Source organism: Anomaloglossus baeobatrachus, chromosome 3 (genome assembly GCF_048569485.1).
Source record: "Anomaloglossus baeobatrachus isolate aAnoBae1 chromosome 3, aAnoBae1.hap1, whole genome shotgun sequence".
Taxonomy (NCBI): domain Eukaryota; kingdom Metazoa; phylum Chordata; class Amphibia; order Anura; family Aromobatidae; genus Anomaloglossus; species Anomaloglossus baeobatrachus.
The window spans coordinates 29,347,746-29,368,665 of record NC_134355.1 but is presented as its reverse complement, the minus strand read 5'-3'; the positions used below and the strand labels follow the sequence as shown (position 1 = coordinate 29,368,665).

At 45.5% G+C, this 20,920-nt stretch overlaps 1 non-coding gene across 1 annotated transcript; it reads left to right on the top strand.

Annotated features, from left to right (window-relative positions):
- The first annotated feature begins 20,570 nt into the window (after positions 1 to 20,570).
- Positions 20,571 to 20,652, top strand: TRNAS-GCU (transfer RNA serine (anticodon GCU)). Its single transcript has one exon. It is a non-coding gene; the product is annotated as a tRNA-Ser (tRNA).
- Positions 20,653 to 20,920: the final 268 nt, after the last annotated feature.

Sequence of the window (20,920 nt, the reverse complement as noted above, 5' to 3'; positions counted from 1 at the left end):
GTATCCTGCCTCTGTATGGCGACCCACTAGCTTGCTCTATGTTCTTGTGATAAGCTATATTTTAGGCATTATATTGTCACATTTGTAGTATGATTAGTACACCAATTGTTGGTGATCTGGTCGATCTAATGGTAATTACCATTCTTATATAATGCATATCCTTATGCTGTATTAAATCTCATATTGTCTGGCCTGTTTTTGCAATAGGTATAGTAGACCGCCTTTTTATTGATTGCCTTAATGATAACATCATATACCGCTGCGTTATTGGCTGGTTGTCCAATCAAATGGTGACTGCACATAATAATGGCAAATAATATAATCTATCTATATATGACCCTATTGGGTCTTGCAGCCCAATTTTGATTGGACGTTGATTGGTTTCCTCGGCGGTGATTCTATTGTCATTAATTAATACTGGCAGGTTGTGACAATCATGGGTTTGGAGCCCTATTATCACTATTGATCTTAATGGTCAATTGTTTGGGTTTGTGGAGATATCGGATGTAATAAATGGCATATTATCACTTGAATTTCTGAATATCTCCATAAGCCCTGCTGACTACATATATATATATATAATTTTGATTGGTGATCTGTGACTCCACCCTTGACCTATTATATCACATGGCAAATACTTGATATATGTTATTTTGTCAATATGGTCGCTGTATATGGCAGTTCTTCCTCTAATTTATATACCACAAGTATGATCTACTATAGTCAGTAATGTGTCCGGATACTTATGATGTTTTATGGTGTTTTTACTTTCACTTGATCAATAAAATTTTGCACAATTATTGGACTGTTTGATCGCCTCTCCTTTTTGTTTTTTCCTCTTGATATTGCGATTGTCCCTGATGGTTCAGATAACCCACATAATATATTGTATAGTATCCCATTGGATATGGGATTTATTATAAAATAATATATGGTTACTATTTATGTGGGTATTCGTTATGGTCTCTATGTATGTACTACAAATAGCTCTTCAGCCTCAGTTGAATATCCCAGACCAGACCACTTAAAAAACATACAGACCCTAGGCTGGACCTCTTATATAAATACAGACCTTACACAAGACCCTTTAATAAATACAGAGGCAAAACTGATTGGAGAATAGAGTCAGAGTGACAGAGGCTTCAGACCTACAAATAGCTCTTCAGCCTCAGTTGAATATCCCAGGCCAGACCCCTCCAAATAATACAGACCCCAGGCAGGACCTCTTATATGAATAGAGACCTCCCACAAGACCCCTTTAATAATACAGAAGCGGCGTTGGGTGGGGAACAGAGATGGAGTGACAGAGGCTTCAGATCTCCAAAGAGCTCTTCAGCCTCAGTTGAATATCCCAGGCCAGACCCCTCCAAATAATACAGACCCCAGGCAGGACCTCTTATATGAATAGAGACCTCCCACAAGACCCCTTTAATAATACAGAAGCGGCGTTGGGTGGGGAACAGAGATGGAGTGACAGAGGCTTCAGATCTCCAAAGAGCTCTTCAGCCTCAGTTGAATATCCCAGACCATACCCCTTAAAAATACAGACCCTACGCAGGACCTCTTATATAAATACAGTCCTTACATAAGACCCCTTTAATAAATGCAGAGGTGACGCTGGGTGGGGAATAGAGCTGGAGTGACGGAGGCTTCAGACCTACAAATAGCTCATCAGCCTCAGTTGAATGTCTCAGAACAGACCACTTAAAAAATACAGACCCTAGGCAGGACCTCTTATATAAATACAGACCTTACACAAGACTCTTTAATAAATACAGGGGTGACGCTGGGTGGGGAATAGAGCTGGAGTGACAGGGGCTTCAGATCTACAAATTGCTCTTCAGTCTCCGTTGAATATCCCAGACCAGACACCCTTAAAAATACAGACCCTAAGCAGGACCTCTTATATAAATACAGACCTTACATAAGACCCCTTTAATAAATACAGAGGTGACGCTGGGTGGGGAATAGAGCTGGATTGACAGGGGCTTCAGATCTACAAATAGCTCTTCAGCCTCAGTTGAATATCCCAGACCAGACCCCTTAAAAAAATACAGACTCTAGGCAGGACCTCTTATTTAAATACAGACCTTACATAAGACCCCTTTAATAAATACAGAGGTGACGCTGGGTGGGGAATGGAGCTGTAGTGACGGAGGCTTCACATCTACAAATAGCTCTTCAGTCTCAGTTGAATATCCCAGACCAGACTCCTGTCAGTTAAGCAAGAAGAGACAGCGCTGGGTGGGGAATAGAGCTGGACTGACGGAGGCTTCAGATCTACAAATAGCTCTTCATCCTCAGTTAAAGGGAACCAGTCATCAGAAATTTAGCTTGAAACCTAAAAGTTTCCCCTTCTGCAGCTCCTGGGCTGCATTCTAGAAAGGTTCCTGTACTTTTTGTGGCCCCTTTTAAACCAAATTAAATACTTTATAAACTTGTACCTTTTGCTATGTAAATTTTGTAAATCGTCCATGGGGGCGGGCTCTCTGCTGACCGTTGCTGTTCCTCCAGCAGATTTACGCCGCCCCCAACGCTGAATTTCATATCTCAGGAGTCAGACGCCACCCCTGGGCGCCCGTGGTCCCGCGCATGCGCTGTGCAACTGTAGCGGGACTGTGCACTGCGTGCATGTGTGACGGCTGGTGACGTTTTGCGCAGGCACGAGGTTATGGGCGGCGCTGTGAGTGTCATCAGCAAGTGCCGCCCATAACCTCGTGACCGCACTTTCCCCTCTTCCTCCAGCGTTCTGCGCAAGCGCTTGCTGGCCAGATGACCCGACGTCACCTCTTTCCCATCTTGCCCTGCTGCAGGGTAAGATGGGAAGGAGGTGACGTCGGGTCATTTGGCCGGCGAGCGCTTGCGCAGAACGCTGGAGGCAGTGGGGGAAAGCGCGTCCACGAGATTATGGGCGGGCACTTGGATGCAATCACAGCGCCGCCCATAATCTCGTGCTTGTGACACACGTCACCAGCGGTCCTGGCGTGGGCGGCACCTCGGGCGCAGTGGGCGGCGTCCTGATGGATGAAATGGAGCGTGGGGGGACGGCGTCAATGTGCTGGAGGAACAGCAACGGTCAGCAGAGAGCCCGCCCCCATGGACGATCTACAAAATTTACATAGCAAAAGGTACAAGTTTATAAAGTATTTAATTTGATTGAAAAGGGGCCACAAAAAGTACCGGAACCTGTTAGAAGCAGCCCAGGAGCTGCAGAGAGGGAAACTTTTAGGTTTCAAGCTAAATTTCTGATGACAGGTTCCCTTTAAATATCTGAAACCAGACCCCTGTCAGTCAAGTAAGAAAAGGTAGCGCTGGGTGGGGAATAGAGCTGGAGTGACGAAGGCTTCAGACCTACAAATAGCTCTACATCCTCAGTTAAATATCCCAAACCAGACCCCTGTTAGTCAAGTAAGAAGAGGTAGCACTGGGTGGGGAATAGAGCTGGAGTGACGAAGGCTTCAGACCTACAAATAGCTCTACATCCTCAGTTAAATATCCCAAACCAGACCCCTGTTAGTCAAGTAAGAAAAGGTAGCGCTGGGTGGGGAATAGAGCTGGAGTGACGAAGGCTTCAGACCTACAAATAACTCTACATCCTCAGTTAAATATCCGAAACCAGACCCCTGTCAGTCAAGTAAGAAAAGGTAGCGCTGGGTGGGGAATAGAGCTGGAGTGACGAAGGCTTCAGACCTACAAATAGCTCTACATCCTCAGTTAAATATCCCAAACCAGACCCCTGTTAGTCAAGTAAGAAGAGGTAGCACTGGGTGGGGAATAGAGCTGGAGTGACGAAGGCTTCAGACCTACAAATAGCTCTACATCCTCAGTTAAATATCCCAAACCAGACCCCTGTTAGTCAAGTAAGAAAAGGTAGCGCTGGGTGGGGAATAGAGCTGGAGTGACGAAGGCTTCAGACCTACAAATAGCTCTACATCCTCAGTTAAATATCCGAAACCAGACCCCTGTCAGTCAAGTAAGAAAAGGTAGCGCTGGGTGGGGAATAGAGCTGGAGTGACGAAGGCTTCAGACCTACAAATAGCTCTACATCCTCAGTTAAATATCCCAAACCAGACCCCTGTTAGTCAAGTAAGAAAAGGTAGCGCTGGGTGGGGAATAGAGCTGGAGTGACGAAGGCTTCAGACCTACAAATAGCTCTACATCCACAGTTAAATATCCGAAACCAGACCCCTGTCAGTCAAGTAAGAAGAGGTAGCACTGGGTGGGGAATAGAGCTGGAGTGACGAAGGCTTCAGACCTACAAATAGCTTTTCAGCCTCAGTTAAGTATCAATTCCTGATTTTTTTGTAATGGAGGAACAAACCAACCATGTAAAGGTGTTTTTGGACTTGTCTATGAAAGAGGCACATCCTGATATAAATAGGTGTGTGATATCCTGACTATTCCCTTTAAAAGTGAAAAAACCCTTTAAGAACAAAGCTTCCATCCTAGTATTGCATGTAATGACATAGAAATAATATATTATTGGATGCGCATCTGATACTTATTACGGAAAATTATAACATTTCTAATTCAATCCTGAAAAAGGGAAAAATAATAAAAGTAACAGCGGGTTCAGTCGAGGAGAACCCCCCCGGATATAACGAGGTGCCGCCAGACCTGAATCCTCGGGCTGTGAGATCAAACGCTGACCTGTGACCCCGCAGATCAGATATTGCTCTATGATACTTAGCACCTATTACCCAGCTGCTCATTAGGAGGCGCCGCTTCTCTCCACTAAATCTTACAGGACGGGGGGTTCACTTGGATTCTGTGGAAATTAATTTTGGTTACAATAATCTTTTCTCCTTTTTATCCTCCCCCCCCCCAAACTGATAACAGATGTGAGGCTTTCTGGTGTGTAGACGTGAACGCCACCGCTGAGCGGTCTCCATACACCTCCACGACTGGCACTATTAACCCTGTGATGTCAAAGTAGGCTTCTATGTTATCACGGACTAGAAAAAGGGGCATAAATCATTTTATACAACAGGGACACTGATATCAGAGAAAGAAATAATTCCACAATGAAATGTATGAAAACAGAAAATATGAAATAAACCAATTTTTATATCTGCTGCCATCTAGTGGCCAAACCAATTGTACTGCAGAGAGCAGGATCACATATAGCCCACAATGGACTGGTGATGTCACAGAGTGAGGGGCACTGTTATCTATGAGATTGGTGATGTCACAGAGGGAGGGGCACTGTTATCTATGAGATTGGTGATGTCACAGAGTTAGGGGAACTGTTATCTATGAGATTGGTGATGTCACAGAGTGAGGGGCACTGTTATCTATGAGATTGGTGATGTCACAGAGTGAGGGGCACTGTTATCTATGAGATTGGTGATGTCACAGAGTGAGGGGCACTGTTATCTATGGGATTGGTGATGTCACAGAGTTAGGGGCACTGTTATCTATGAGATTGGTGATGTCACAGAGTTAGGGGAACTGTTATCTATGAGATTGGTGATGTCACAGAGTTAGGGGCACTGTTATCTATGAAGGATTGGTGATGTCACAGAGGGAGGGGCACTGTTATCTATGAGATTGGTGATGTCAGAGTGAGGGACATGGTTATCTATGGAGGACTGGTGATGTCACAGAGTTAGGGGCACTGTTATCTATGAGATTGGTGATGTCACAGAGTGAGGGGCACTGTTATCTATGAAGGATTGGAGATGTCACAGAGGGAGGGGCACTGTTATCTATGAAGGATTGGTGATGTCACAGAGTGAGGGGCACTGTTCTCTATGAGATTGGTGATGTCACAGAGTGAGGGGCATTGTTATCTATGAGGTTGGTCATGTCACAGAGTTAGGGGCACTGTTATCTATGAGATTGGTGATGTCACAGAGTAAGGGGCACTGTTATCTATGAGATTGGTGATGTCACAGAGTAAGGGGCACTGTTATCTATGAGATTGGTGATGTCACAGAGTGAGGGGCACTGTTCTCTATGAGATTGGTGATGTCACAGAGTGAGGGGCATTGTTATCTATGAGGTTGGTCATGTCACAGAGTTAGGGGCACTGTTATCTATGAGATTGGTGATGTCACAGAGTAAGGGGCACTGTTCTCTATGAGATTGGTGATGTCACAGAGTAAGGGGCACTGTTATCTATGAGATTGGTGATGTCACAGAGTGAGGGGCACTGTTATCTATGAGATTGGTGATGTCACAGAGTGAGGGGCACTGTTATCTATGAGATTGGTGATGTCACAGAGTGAGGGGCACTGTTATCTATGAAGGATTGGTGATGTCACAGAGGGAGGGGCACTGTTATCTATGAAGGATTGGTGATGTCACAGAGTGAGGGGCACTGTTGTCTATGGAGGACTGGTGATGTCAGAGAATGAGGGGCACTGTTATCTATGAGATTGGTGATGTCAGAGTGAGGGACATGGTTATCTATGGAGGACTGGTGATGTCACAGAGTGAGGGGCACTGTTATCTATGGAGGACTGGTGATGTAACCGAGTGAGGGGCATTGTTATCTATGAGATTGGTGATGTCACAGAGTGAGGGGCACTGTTATCTATGAGACTGGTGATGTCACAGAGTGAGGGGCACTGTTATATATGAGATTGGTGATGTCACAGAGTGAGGGGCACTGCTATCTATGAGATTGGTGATGTCACAGAGTGAGGGGCACTGTTATATATGAGATTGGTGATGTCACAGAGTGAGGGGCGCTGTTATCTATGAGATTGGTGATCTCACAGAGTGAGGGGCACTGTTAGCTATGAGATTGGTGATGTCACAGAGTGAGGGGCACTGTTATATATGAGATTGGTGATGTCACAGAGTGAGGGGCGCTGTTATCTATGAGATTGGTGATCTCACAGAGTGAGGGGCACTGTTAGCTATGAGATTGGTGATGTCACAGAGTGAGGGGCACTGTTATCTATGAGATTGGTGATGTCACAGAGTGAGGGGCACTGTTATCTATGAGATTGGTGATGTCACAGAGTGAGTGGCGCTGTTATCTATGAGACTGGTGATGTCACAGAGTGAGGGGCACTGTTATCTATGAAGGATTGGTGATGTCAGAGTGAGAGGGCACTGATATCTATGACATTGGTGACGTCACAGAGTGAGGGGCACTGTTATATATGAGATTGGTGATGTCAGAGGGAGGGGCACTGTTATATATGAGATTGGTGATGTCAGAGGGAGGGGCACTGTTCTCTATGGAGGACTGGTGATGTCACAGAGTGAGGGGCACTGTTATCTATGAGATTGGTGATGTCACAGAGTTAGGGGCACTGTTCTCTATGCAGGACTGGTGATGTCACAGAGTGAGGGGCACTGTTATCTATGAGATTGGTGATGTCACAGAGTGAGGGGCACTGTTATCTATGAAGGATTGGTGATGTCATAGAGTGACGGGCACTGTTATCTATGAAGGATTGGTGATGTCACAGAGTGAGGGGTACTGTTATATATGAGATTGGTGATGTCACAGTGAGGGACACTGTTATCTATGGAGGACTGGTGATGTCACAGAGTGAGGGGCACTGTTATCTATGAGATTGGTGATGTCACAGAGTGAGGGGCACTGTTATCTATGAGATTGGTGATGTCACAAAGTGAGGGGCACTGTTATCTATGAGATTAGTGATGTCATAGAGTGAGGGGCACTGTTATCTATGAGATTGGTGATGTCACAGAGTGAGGGGCACTGTTCTCTATGAGATTGGTGATGTCACAGAGTTAGGGGCACTGTTCTCTATGCAGGACTGGTGATGTCACAGAGTGAGGGGCACTGTTCTCTATGAGATTAGTGATGTCACAGAGTTAGGGGCACTGTTATCTATGAGATTGGTATTGTCACAGAGTGAGGGGCACTGTTATCTATGAAGGATTGGTGATGTCACAGAGGGAGGGGCACTGTTATGTATGAGATTGGTGATGTCACAGAGTGAGGGGCACTGTTATCTATGAGATTGGTTATGTCACAGAGTGAGGGGCACTGTTATCTATGAGATTGGTGATGTCATAGAGTGAGGGGCACTGTTATCTATGAGATTGGTGATGTCACAGAGTGAGGGGCACTGTTGTCTATGGAGGACTGGTGATGTCACAGAATGAGGGGCACTGTTATCTATGAGATTGGTGATGTCAGAGTGAGGGACACGGTTATCTATGAAGGATTGGTGATATAACAGATTGAGGGGCACTGTTATCTATGAAGGATTGGTGATGTCACAGAGTGAGGGGCACTGTTATCTATGAAGGATTGGTGATGTCACAGAGTGAGGGGCACTGTTATCTATGAAGGATTGGTGATGTCACAGAGGGAGGGGCACTGTTTTCTATGAAGGATTGGTGATGTCACAGAGTGAGGGGCACTGTTGTCTATGGAGGACTGGTGATGTCACAGATTGAGGGGCACTGTTATCTATGAGATTGGTGATGTCACAGATTGAGAGGCACTGTTATCTATGAGATTGGTGATGTCACAGAGTGAGGGGCACTGTTATCTATGAGATTGGTGATGTCACAGATTGAGGGGCACTGTTATCTATGAGATTGGTGATGTCACAGATTGAGGGGCACTGTTATCTATGAGATTGGTGATGTCACAAATTGAGGGGCACTGTTATCTATGAGATTGGTGATGTCACAGAGTGAGAGGCACTGTTATATATGAGATTGGTGATGTCAGAGGGAGGGGCACTGTTCTCTATGGAGGACTGGTGATGTCACAGAGTGAGGGGCACTGTTATCTATGAGATTGGTGATGTCACAGAGTTAGGGGCACTGTTCTCTATGCAGGACTGGTGATGTCACAGAGTGAGGGGCACTGTTATCTATGAGATTGGTGATGTCACAGAGTGAGGGGCACTGTTATCTATGAAGGATTGGTGATGTCATAGAGTGACGGGCACTGTTATCTATGAAGGATTGGTGATGTCACAGAGTGAGGGGTACTGTTATATATGAGATTGGTGATGTCACAGTGAGGGACACTGTTATCTATGGAGGACTGGTGATGTCACAGAGTGAGGGGCACTGTTATCTATGAGATTGGTGATGTCACAGAGTGAGGGGCACTGTTATCTATGAGATTGGTGATGTCACAAAGTGAGAGGCACTGTTATCTATGAGATTGGTGATGTCATAGAGTGAGGGGCACTGTTATCTATGAGATTGGTGATGTCACAGAGTGAGGGGCACTGTTCTCTATGAGATTGGTGATGTCACAGAGTTAGGGGCACTGTTCTCTATGCAGGACTGGTGATGTCACAGAGTGAGGGGCACTGTTCTCTATGAGATTAGTGATGTCACAGAGTTAGGGGCACTGTTATCTATGAGATTGGTATTGTCACAGAGTGAGGGGCACTGTTATCTATGAAGGATTGGTGATGTCACAGAGGGAGGGGCACTGTTATGTATGAGATTGGTGATGTCACAGAGTGAGGGGCACTGTTATCTATGAGATTGGTTATGTCACAGAGTGAGGGGCACTGTTATCTATGAGATTGGTGATGTCATAGAGTGAGGGGCACTGTTATCTATGAGATTGGTGATGTCACAGAGTGAGGGGCACTGTTGTCTATGGAGGACTGGTGATGTCACAGAATGAGGGGCACTGTTATCTATGAGATTGGTGATGTCAGAGTGAGGGACACGGTTATCTATGAAGGATTGGTGATATAACAGATTGAGGGGCACTGTTATCTATGAAGGATTGGTGATGTCACAGAGTGAGGGGCACTGTTATCTATGAAGGATTGGTGATGTCACAGAGTGAGGGGCACTGTTATCTATGAAGGATTGGTGATGTCACAGAGTGAGGGGCACTGTTATCTATGAAGGATTGGTGATGTCACAGAGGGAGGGGCACTGTTTTCTATGAAGGATTGGTGATGTCACAGAGTGAGGGGCACTGTTGTCTATGGAGGACTGGTGATGTCACAGATTGAGGGGCACTGTTATCTATGAGATTGGTGATGTCACAGATTGAGAGGCACTGTTATCTATGAGATTGGTGATGTCACAGAGTGAGGGGCACTGTTATCTATGAGATTGGTGATGTCACAGATTGAGGGGCACTGTTATCTATGAGATTGGTGATGTCACAGATTGAGGGGCACTGTTATCTATGAGATTGGTGATGTCACAAATTGAGGGGCACTGTTATCTATGAGATTGGTGATGTCACAGATTGAGGGGCACTGTTATCTATGAGATTGGTGATGTCACAGAGTGAGGGGCACTGTTATCTATGAGATTGGTGATGTCACAGATTGATGGGCACTGTTATCTATGAGATTGGTGATGTCACAGATTGAGGGGCACTGTTATCTATGAGATTGGTGATGTCACAGATTGAGGGGCACTGTTATCTATGAGATTGGTGATGTCACAGATTGAGGGGCACTGTTATCTATGAGATTGGTGATGTCACAGATTGAGGGGCACTGTTATCTATGAGATTGGTGATGTCACAGAGTGAGGGGCACTGTTATCTATGAGATTGGTGATGTCACAGAGAGAGGGGCACTGTTATCTATGAGGTTGGTGATGTCACAGAGTGAGGGGCACTGTTATCTATGAGATTGGTGATGTCAGGGAGTGAGGGGCACTGTTATCAGTGGAGTATTTAGTGATGAGCTTAAGTGATCTCTGGAAGGCCAATGATGTCACATAATGAGGGGTGCTCATATAATTAATAATTACATTGAATTACTGTGAATTAATGGAGATGTCACTGATTGATCGAAGGAGGAATAGTGTTGTCACAGAGTGAGGGCAGTGTTATTTGGGAACCACTGGGGAATACACTTCCCATCTCAAATTCTAAACTCCCAAAAAAAGCACCCATCCCCCACACTGGGAAGAAAGTAGAAAAATCTATGCACTAATTGTGTGGGACCCAATTCTTCAAAGTGTTTAAACTAGAAAACTGACATTCAACACTATGGAAAGGTCCAAAATAATTGAGATTTTTGGTGCTTCAATGCCATTTTGGGGCCTTCTGGTGGAGTTGGGGGCCATGTCACAAATCTTACTCCAGTACTTACTAGAAGCATTCCCGGTGAGGCACACACCACTAAGAAAATACGTTGATTTAAGGGTACTTTACACGCTGCGATATCGGTATCGATATCGCTAGCGAGTGTACCCGCCCCCGTCAGTTGTGCGTCACGGGCAAATCGCTGCCCATGCCGCACAACCTCGAGTACACCCGTCACACGGACTTTCCTGGCCTGCGACGTCGCTGTGACCGGCGAACCGCGGCCGCCCAATAGCAGAGGAAGGGCGGAGATGAGCGGCCGGAACATGCCGCCCACCTCCTTCCTTCCGCATTGCCGGCGGCCGCAGGTAAGGAGATGTTCGACGCTCCTGCGGTGTCACACATAGCGAAGTATGCTGCCGCAGGAACGACGAACAACATCGGTACTCACCAGACAACGATATTTGGTGTTTGAACGACCTCTCCAAAACCAACGATTTTTACCACTTTTGCGATCGTTGAAGGTCGCTCATACATGTCACACGCTGCGATGTCGCTAACGGCGCCGGATGTGCGTCACAAACACCGTGACCCCGACGATAAATCATTAGCAATGTCGCAGCGTGTAAAGTAAAACGTGGATTTCTCTGGCATTAAACATCGGTCTGCAATGTCAGTCATTACATGTCTCACACTCGTAACACCCCCTTTCGTTTACAATAAGCTCTGGAAGCAGATTTTTGGAAAGCTCTATGGCTGGTGTAGAGATCCTTTCTTCTCATTTAAATATTTAGAAACAGGTACATTTCTCTGGCATTAAACATTGGTTCGCAGTGTCAGTTATTACATATCTCACACTGATAATGCCTTCTTTCATTTACAATAAGCTCTGGTGGCAGATTTTTGGAAAGATCTATGGCTGGTGTAGAGATCTTTACTTCTCATTTAAATATTAAGAAACACGTACATTTCTCTGGCATTAAACATTGGTTCGCAGTGTCAGTTATTACATGTCTCACACTGGTAATGCCTTCTTTCATTTACAATAAGCTCTGGTGGCAGATTTTTGGAAAGACCTTTGGCTGGTTTAGAAATATTAACTGCTCATTTACATATTAAGAAAAACGTGGATTTCTTTGGCATTAAACATTGGTTCGCAGTGTCAGTCATTACATGTCTCATACTAGTAATGCCTTCTTTCATTTACAATAAGCTCTGGTGGCAGATTTTTTGGGAGATCTATGCTCGGTGGAGAAATCTTAACTGCTCATTTACATATTAAGAAAAATGTGGATTTCTCTGGCATTAAACATCGGTTTTGCAGTGTCAGTCATTAGATGTCTCATACTCGTCAAGCCTTCTTTCATTTACAATAAGTGTGACGCCCTGGCAAAACCAGGTAGTCACAAATAGGCCCCCACACTACACATCTCCCTCACTAGGAAACACACAGCCAACCAGAAACCCTAGACAACCCCCCTTAGGGAAAGATAGACACACCAGTGGGCGTGACCAGGTGGTTGGGACACGCCCACCCAGGGGTCCAGACAGCCCAGGGCGGGAAAGTAAGCAGAAAGTGTTGAGAGCTCAGTTTGGAGAGGAGTGTGGGCTGGAGCTAAGTGTAGCTCCAGCAGGAAAGTTCCAGTTGAACGGTACCAGGGTAGGAGCCCTGATGCCACTGGCTAGGAAGCAGACGGTGGTCTCCATCAGCAGGAGACAGGAAGACGGCTCGGCAGAATCGAGGTGGACCGGGACATGGTTGTAGCCCGCCAGTACCGACACGGGGAACCGACCCGGAAACCGTAGCACAAAGGGGGTACTCGGACCCTGAAGCCAGAACCGGAAACAAGCGGACTGGTTAATTCACCGATTGAGGCCAGGACTAGGTCCTGTCCCACCCAAAGTCCCTCATAGAAGACAACAGCCCACCGATAGGGATAAGAGGTCACCGCCAGGGCCCATAGATCCCACGGGCCAGCCTTTGCGGGCACGGCTCCATGGGCCATATTCAGCCGGGAGCGGACTCCTGAGTTTCATGCTAGGAAGTCCACCTTACACAAAACAGTGCAGAGGAAAGGATAGAGACCACCAGCCGGGCGAGGGACCCGAATGCAACTGGCCGTGGCACCGGCCACCATCACCTTGGTTTACCAGAGACTTGTGTGGTTTATCAACTGTGAGTAACCAAAACACTCCCTGTGGTCATTATCCCCTGCTTCGAGCCACCGGGTCCTGGGGCCACCATCCCTACCCACGGAGGGGTTAACAACTGGCTGCACAACATTTCCCCCGGGTGCCCTCCAACAGCAGCCGTGGTGTCCCACTTCACCACACACCGTGGGTGGCGTCACAAACTTACTACGGCCTAGCCCGTACATCTAAGTCTCCCCCCTTTTTATTCGGCGTGCCCACGAGACCCCCGGGTCTGGAGACCCTCGATCCACCACCCCTGAAGGCCCGGATCCGAGCAGCGCCGGCTTCTGGCACGGGGGCGGCACATAAGCTCTCGTGGCAGATTTTTGGGAAGATGTATGCCAGGTGTAGAAATCTTAACTGCTCACTTACATATTAAGAAAAACGTGGAACTCTCTGGCATTAAAAATTGGTTCGCACTGTCAGTCATTACATGTCTCATACTCGTAATGCCTTCTTTCATTTACAATAACCTCTAGTGGCAGATTTTTGGGAAGATCTATGCCCAGTGTAGAAATCTTAACTGCTCATTTACATATTAAGAAACACGTGGAATTCTCTGGCATTAAACATTGGTTCGCACTGTCAGTCATTACATGTCTCATAGTCATAATGCCTTCTTTCATTTACAATAAGCTCTGGTGGCAGATTTTTGGGAAGATCTATGCCAAGTATAGAAATCTTAACTGCTCATTTACATATTAAGAAAAACGTGGAACTCTCTGGCATTAAACATTGGTTCGCACTGTCAATCATTACATGTCTCATACTCGTAATGCCTTCTTTCATTTACAATAACCTCTAGTGGCAGATTTTTGGGAAGATCTATGCCCGGTGTAGAAATCTTAACTGCTCATTCACATATTAAGAAAAACATGGATTTTTCTGGCATTAAACATTGGTTTGCACTGTCAGTCATTACATGTCTCATAGTCATAATGCCTTCTTTCATTTTCAATAAGCTCTGGTGGCAGATTTTTGGGAAGATCTATGCCAAGTGTAGAAATCTTAACTGCTCATTTACATATGGATTTTTCTGGCATTAAACATTGGTTTGCACTGTCAGTCATCACATGTCTCACACTGATAATGCCTTCTTTCATTTACAATAAGCTCTGGAAGCAGATTTTTGGGGAGATCAATGAGAGCCTCATTTTGGTTGTTCCTCCCTAGATTACATCATTACCTTGGCCGCAGACTAAATTTTATACGCATGTCCACACAATCTGGAAATCCTTCCAGTGATTCCTCCCTATTATGACAATCTCCTAATAAATGGAATCCATAACAAATGATTTCCATGCTCAGATGCAGATGTCCTCTGTTCCTCTGTAAGATATTATTTGATTAAAGTGTTACGGTGCCTCGTTATTAGGAGCCTTGTGGGTGGGGAGGTGCGAGGCGCATGAGGACAATCACTACCTTCAGGTCCAATATTACAATATGTACTGGTTCACAGAAAACACAATGATCGGGGAAGATTTTTATAACCAGTGAATAAATAGTGACGGTTTATGCTAAGACAAGAAGAGATCTTAGGATCCGTAAGGAATTAATGTGCAAAGTATATTGGGAAAACCGTGTCACTTTCCAGTATACAGAAAAATAATATTTATTTTGCTGAAATTGGAGACCCATTATTAAAATTTGGGTTGTAAATCTGACGTCAGTAGAAAATCTGTTTAGGGAATGAGTCATTAGAAAATTTATAAGTAAATTTTCTGTAGGTAACAACAGTCACCGATCAGTAGGACGTGCACCGGCCGTCGCTGTGAATGACTTCAGCACGTCTGCGGCCACAGGACATCACTAGTCTCTCACATTGCTCTGGTGGGATTTTGGTCCACTCTTCTTCCAGTCTCTTCCACAGTTTTTTGACTGTTGGGGGTTTCTTGGCGATAACTTTGTCACCGAGGATTTTCCAGAGGTTTTCTATTGGGTTTAGATCAGGACTCTGAGCTGTGGCCATTTCGTTTTCTCAATGTTTTCTGTTTCCAGGAACTGCTTTACCCATTTTGCTGTGACGGGGGCATTGTCCTGGCTGATTGAGTGATGAAGGTAAGTAAGGAACCGCGTGTTGTTGTAGAAGGTTCTGATCCACACTTGCATTTACTCTGCCGTGTAGCTCCATGAGAGGTCCAACTCCTGCTGCAGAAAAAATTCCCCAAACCATCACACTTCCTCCACCACCTGTCACTGACTTCTTAACACACTTCGGGTTCAGTCCACCAGTTTGTTGACGAACAAAATGTTTCCCATCAGACCCAAGTAATTAAACCTTGCTTTCATCACTAAAATGAACTGTGGACACTTCTCCACACAACATGCTACCTTTGATTCTTTCTGCTAATGAGAGTCACTGCAGAGTGGGCTTTCAGTCCAAATTCTCTTAAACGTCGTGACACTGTATGAGGAGACAGATCCTGTTCAGTGCTGAACTCGTGAGCAATTCCAGCTGCAGTGCTGAAGTGATTACCCATGGAGATTCTCCTCATTATCCTGTCCTCTCTTGCATTTGTCTTTCGAGGGCGACCAGTCTTCTTGGGGGACTGGAAAGAGTTTGTGATGTTGTAAAGAAGCAATAATCTCGAAATCACAGACTTGGAATAACCAACTTCTCTTGCTATGGTTGATAGGGTCACTCCTTTGGCCTTCATCTGGACAACCTGCTACCGGAGGGTTTCAGTCACTTTGGAACAGCAAAGTCATTGCAAACTGGAAAGTCAGGCTAATAGTTACATAGGGTTTGTCAGATAATTAAGGAAATTAGCACCAGGTGCAGATTACCACCAATAACTTGCAGGGATCTGAAAGTGTTCTCTAATTTTGATCAGTATTCTTTGTTTTTTTTCATTTATCTCATTTCCTTTTTTATTATTTGCTTTACAATAAATTCAATATATGAAATAAGCAAACAATCCTGCGAGTTTCCTCATGTTAGGATATAATTACATAGGATGACACAGTGACCGCAACATTTAGGAAATTGTGTGTTCTCTAATTTTGATCTCCACTGTATAGAGAATGATAGAAGTGTTATCAGTCATTGTAGAGAAGGAAGAGAAGGTGAGCTGTGATATCACCAATTGTGAATGATGAATCCTGTGCTATCAGCTGAGTACAGAAGTGCTACTTTTTATTGTAATTCTGCCTCTGATGATAATGAGGCTACTGAAAACTCCTCCTGGAATAATAAGAAGTATGAGTCTAAAATAACCCCAGTGGTCGGTATAGATTGTGATATGTAAAAAATATTGCCAAAAGCTATAGTCAGTCTTGTAGGAATCAAACGAGGGATTTTCTTCTGGTCAGCTCCAACTTTTGGCTTGAGGAAGACCAAAGCCCCACTGCTTCATCCAAGGGGGCCAGGCTTAACTGTGCTTTGTAAACACAGTAGTGGAAAAGGGGAGAGGCTTCTGCTGCAGACAGCTGTTTGAGAAGGACAGACAGATCAATAGTAGGAGGAGGACATGGCTAATCTTCTGCCACTCTTGAGTTTTAGCCATCATGGGAAAGGAGGAGAGTAATGGAGGACTTGGTGACATGGACCATCCTTCCCTCGGGTGTGAACAGAGAGCTGGAGCCCATTCTTTAATAGGATGGCAGTCTGGTTGAAGAACTGACATTTATCAGCCATGAATGTCTCAAATTTTAACTTTTCCCCAAAAGCCATTTTTCTTTTTGGTCAATAACAATATTGACGCCATTTTTGCGTCATTTTTTTTATAAGGTGTTCTTTTTCTTAAAAAAAGAAAATAAATAAATAAAAAAAAATAAAGTAAGAATAGCCTTATGCTTTCCATAAATCCCTCTCCTACGTATGACGTCTCGAGATACAAGTTTACTTCCATGTGTGAGGGAAGGACGAGGAGATCGTCTCTGGATGTCATTATCCAGCCCCAAGGATTCTCTTCTCTCTTCTTCTAATTGATATTCTTTGTTGAGACTCGAGGACATCTTCCCGCGGGACCAAGACAGGACGGCCCATTCCAGAGACAGAAAGCAGATGACCCCTCTTAAAATAAGAAGAACCGTCTGGACCAGGAAGGAGGCGCAGATAGAGTGTGTGGGCTGAGAGGGGAGCCTCGGAATTGTGGGGCTGAGAGGCCCCGCGTCTTTCTGTACTCATTTTTTAGTTTTCTTGTTGGAATTGATAAGGAAAAACAACCAAGAAATGTATAAGGCTGCAAGAGTTCAAAGGTAGCGGGAGTACAGGGGTGGAGAGGTAGCGGAAGTACAGGGGTGCAGAGGTAGCGGGAGTACAGGGGTGCAGAGGTAGCAGGAGTACAGGGGTGCAGAGGTAGCGGGAGTACAGGGGTGCAGAGGTAGCAGGAGTACAGGGGTGCAGAGGTAGCGGGAGTACAGGGGTGCAAAGGTAGCGGGAGTACAGGGGTGCAAAGGTAGCGGGAGTACAGGGGTGCAGAGGTAGCAGGAGTACAGGGGTGCAGAGGTAGCGGGAGTACAGGGGTGCAGAGGTAGCGGGAGTACAGGGGTGCAGAGGTAGCGGGAGTACAGGGGTGCAGAGGTAGCGGGAGTACAGGGGTGCAGAGGTAGCGGGAGTACAGGGATGCAAAGGTAGCAGGAATACAGGGGCGCAGAGGTAGCGGGAGTACAGGGGTGCAGAGGTAGCGGGAGTACAGGGGTGCAGAGGTAGCGGGAGTACAGGGGTGCAGAAGTAGCGGGAGAACAGGGGTACAAAGGTAGCGGGAGTACAGGGGTACAAAGGTAGCGGGAGTACAGGGATGCAGAAGTAGCGACAGTACAGGGGTACAGAAGTAGCGGGAGTACAGGGGTACAAAGGTAGCGGGAGTACAGGGATGCAGAAGTAGCGGCAGTACAGGGGTACAAAGATAGCGGGAGTACAGGGATGCAGACGTAGGAGTACAGTGGTGCAGAAGTAGAGGGAGTACAGGGGTGCAGAGGAAGCAGGAATACAGGGGTACAAAGGTAGCGGGAGTACAGGGGTACAAGGTAGCGGGAGTACAGGGGTGCAGAAATAGCATGAGTACAGGGGTATAAAGGTAGCAGGACAGGGGTACGAAGGTAGTGAGAGTACAGCGGTGCAGAGGTAGCAGTTGGCCTTCATGGAAAACTCATCAAAAGAAAACCTCTCCTGCGTCCTCACCGTAAAATTCAGCATCATAAGTCTACAAAATAACATCTAACCAAGCCTCATACATTTTGGAGACAAACTAGAAAAAACACACACTGCAGCCCCTCCAGTCATTAGCTGCTGCGCACACCACACAGTATAGCAGCACAAGGTTCAGTATCAAGGGATCACTTGATTCCACATACATCAGAAAAGAGAAAGATGACAGCGTCCTCTTGGGTTAAAATAACTTTTCTTCCTTTATTCCATCAGTATACAAGGAAAGCGACGTTTTGACAAACAAAGCTTGACAACGACAAACCTGTCGAAACGTCGCTTTCCTTGTATACAGATGGAATAAAGGAAGAAAAGTTTTTTTCACCCAAGAGGACGCTGTCATCTTTCTCTTTTCTGTGACATTTTGGAGACAAGTCCTGTGGACTGATGAGGTTAAAATAGAACTCTGACCACAATGATCAAAGGTGTGTGTGGAGAAAAAAGGGCACAGAATTTCAGGAAAAGAATATCTCACCAACCATTAAGCATGGGGTGGATCAATCATGCTTGGGGTTGTGTTGCAGCTAATGACACTTGGAACATTTCACGGGTAGAGGAAAGCATGGATTCAATGAAATTTCAACAAATTCTTGATGCAAACATAACACCATCTGTAAAAAAAACCTGAATTTGAAAAGAGGAGAAAAGAGAAAAAAAGAGGAGAAAAGAGGATGGCTTCTTCAAATAAATAAAGACTCTAAACACACATCAAAATGCACAATAGATAACCTCAAAGGTTGAAGATTTTACAATGGCCCCCTGATCTGAAGATCATTGAAAATCTGTGGCTGGACGTCATGGCTAGGCATGCAAGACAAGCCAGGGGTCTCACAGAACTGGAAAACGTCTGCAAGGAAGAGCAGAGGATGCAAGACGAGCCAGGAATCTCACAGAACTGGAAGACATCTCCAAGGAAGAGTAGTGCATGAAAGACAAGCCAGGAATCTCACAGAACTGGATGACATCTCCAAGGAAGAGCAGGGCATGCAAGACGAGCCAGGAATCTCACAGAACTGGATGACATCTCCAAGGAAGAGTAGTGCAAGCAAGACAAGCCAGAAATCTCACAGAACTGGAAGACATCTCCAAGGAAGAGTAGTGTCTGCAAGACAAGCCAGAAATCTCACAGAACTGGAAGATGTCTCCAAGGAAGAGTAGTGCATGCAAGACAAGCCAGGAATCTCACAGAACTGGATGACATCTCCAAGGAAGAGCAGGGCATGCAAGACGAGCCAGGAATCTCACAGAACTGGAAGACGTCTCCAAGGAAGAGTAGTGCATGCAAGACAAGCCAGAAATCTCACAGAACTGGAAGATGTCTCCAAGGAAGAGTAGTGCATGCAAGACAAGCCAGAAATCTCACAGAACTGGAAGATGTCTCCAAGGAAGAGTAGTGCATGCAAGACAAGCCAGGAATCTCACAGAACTGGATGACATCTCCAAGGAAGAGCAGGGCATGCAAGACAAGCCAGGAATCTCACAGAACTGGAAGACGTCTTCAAGGAAGAGTAGTGCATGCAAGACAAGCCAGGAATCTCACAGAACTGGAAGACATCTCCAAGGAAGAGCAGGGCATGCAAGATGAGCCAGGAGTCTCACAGAACTGGATGACATCTCCAAGGAAGAGCAGTGCATGAAAGACAAGCCAGGAATCTCACAGAACTGGATGACATCTCCAAGGAAGAATGGATGTAAATCCCTCAAACAAGAAGTAAAAGACTCTTGTCTTCTACAAAAGGCATTTACAATCTGTAATACTTGCCAAAGGGGGTGCTACTAGGTAGTAACCATGCAGGGTGCCCAAACTTTTGCATGCCACTGTATACTGTGGATAGGCGATGATGACTTATTTCACTGGACAATCCCTATAAGTCCAGTGTTCTTCCCTGTATTTCTTCTATTGGCATCTTTTTCTTACTGGAGGTGTATGGCACTGTTTTCCTGCACTGCCATCTAGTGCTTCAAACTGCACCAAAGGCCACTGCAGCCTATGAGACAGGATATGGGAGATGGAGAAATGCTGCCACCTGGTGGTGCAAAGTGATTTCATGGCTGATACAACTATAGTATGGAAATGATAAACTATTGAATGAGGACTTGTATTTTTGCCATTGTCTTGGTTTATAGATATTATACATTAGAAGCTGCACACCAGAGACCCCTCCCGTCAGTTTATACAGGTATACAGATATACAGTATATAAAGCCATCAGTGATCAGCCGTATGTGTGTGAGCCTGCTGCAAGGGGGAGGGGTAACAGATGACGAGGTGGCCGAGTGGTTAAGGCGATGGACTGCTAATCCATTGTGCTCTGCACGCGTGGGTTCGAATCCCATCCTCGTCGCAGGTTCTTTTTTTTCCCACTTTATTTTTCATTGGAGCGTTAACGATCTACAAAATATGAATGGACTTTTAAGGAGCATTGGTGCAAAACTGACTAAAGATTAAAGGGACGGGGTCTTGTTGAAGGTGTTGTCCGAGAATTACCAGATTCTGCGCCCTTGTCGGCCATTGTCTTTATCTGATATTACAGTTAATATTTCTGCACTGCAATACCAGTTACACCTCATTGTCAAGAGAGGCGCTGTTGCAGGAAAAAAAAAAATAGAATC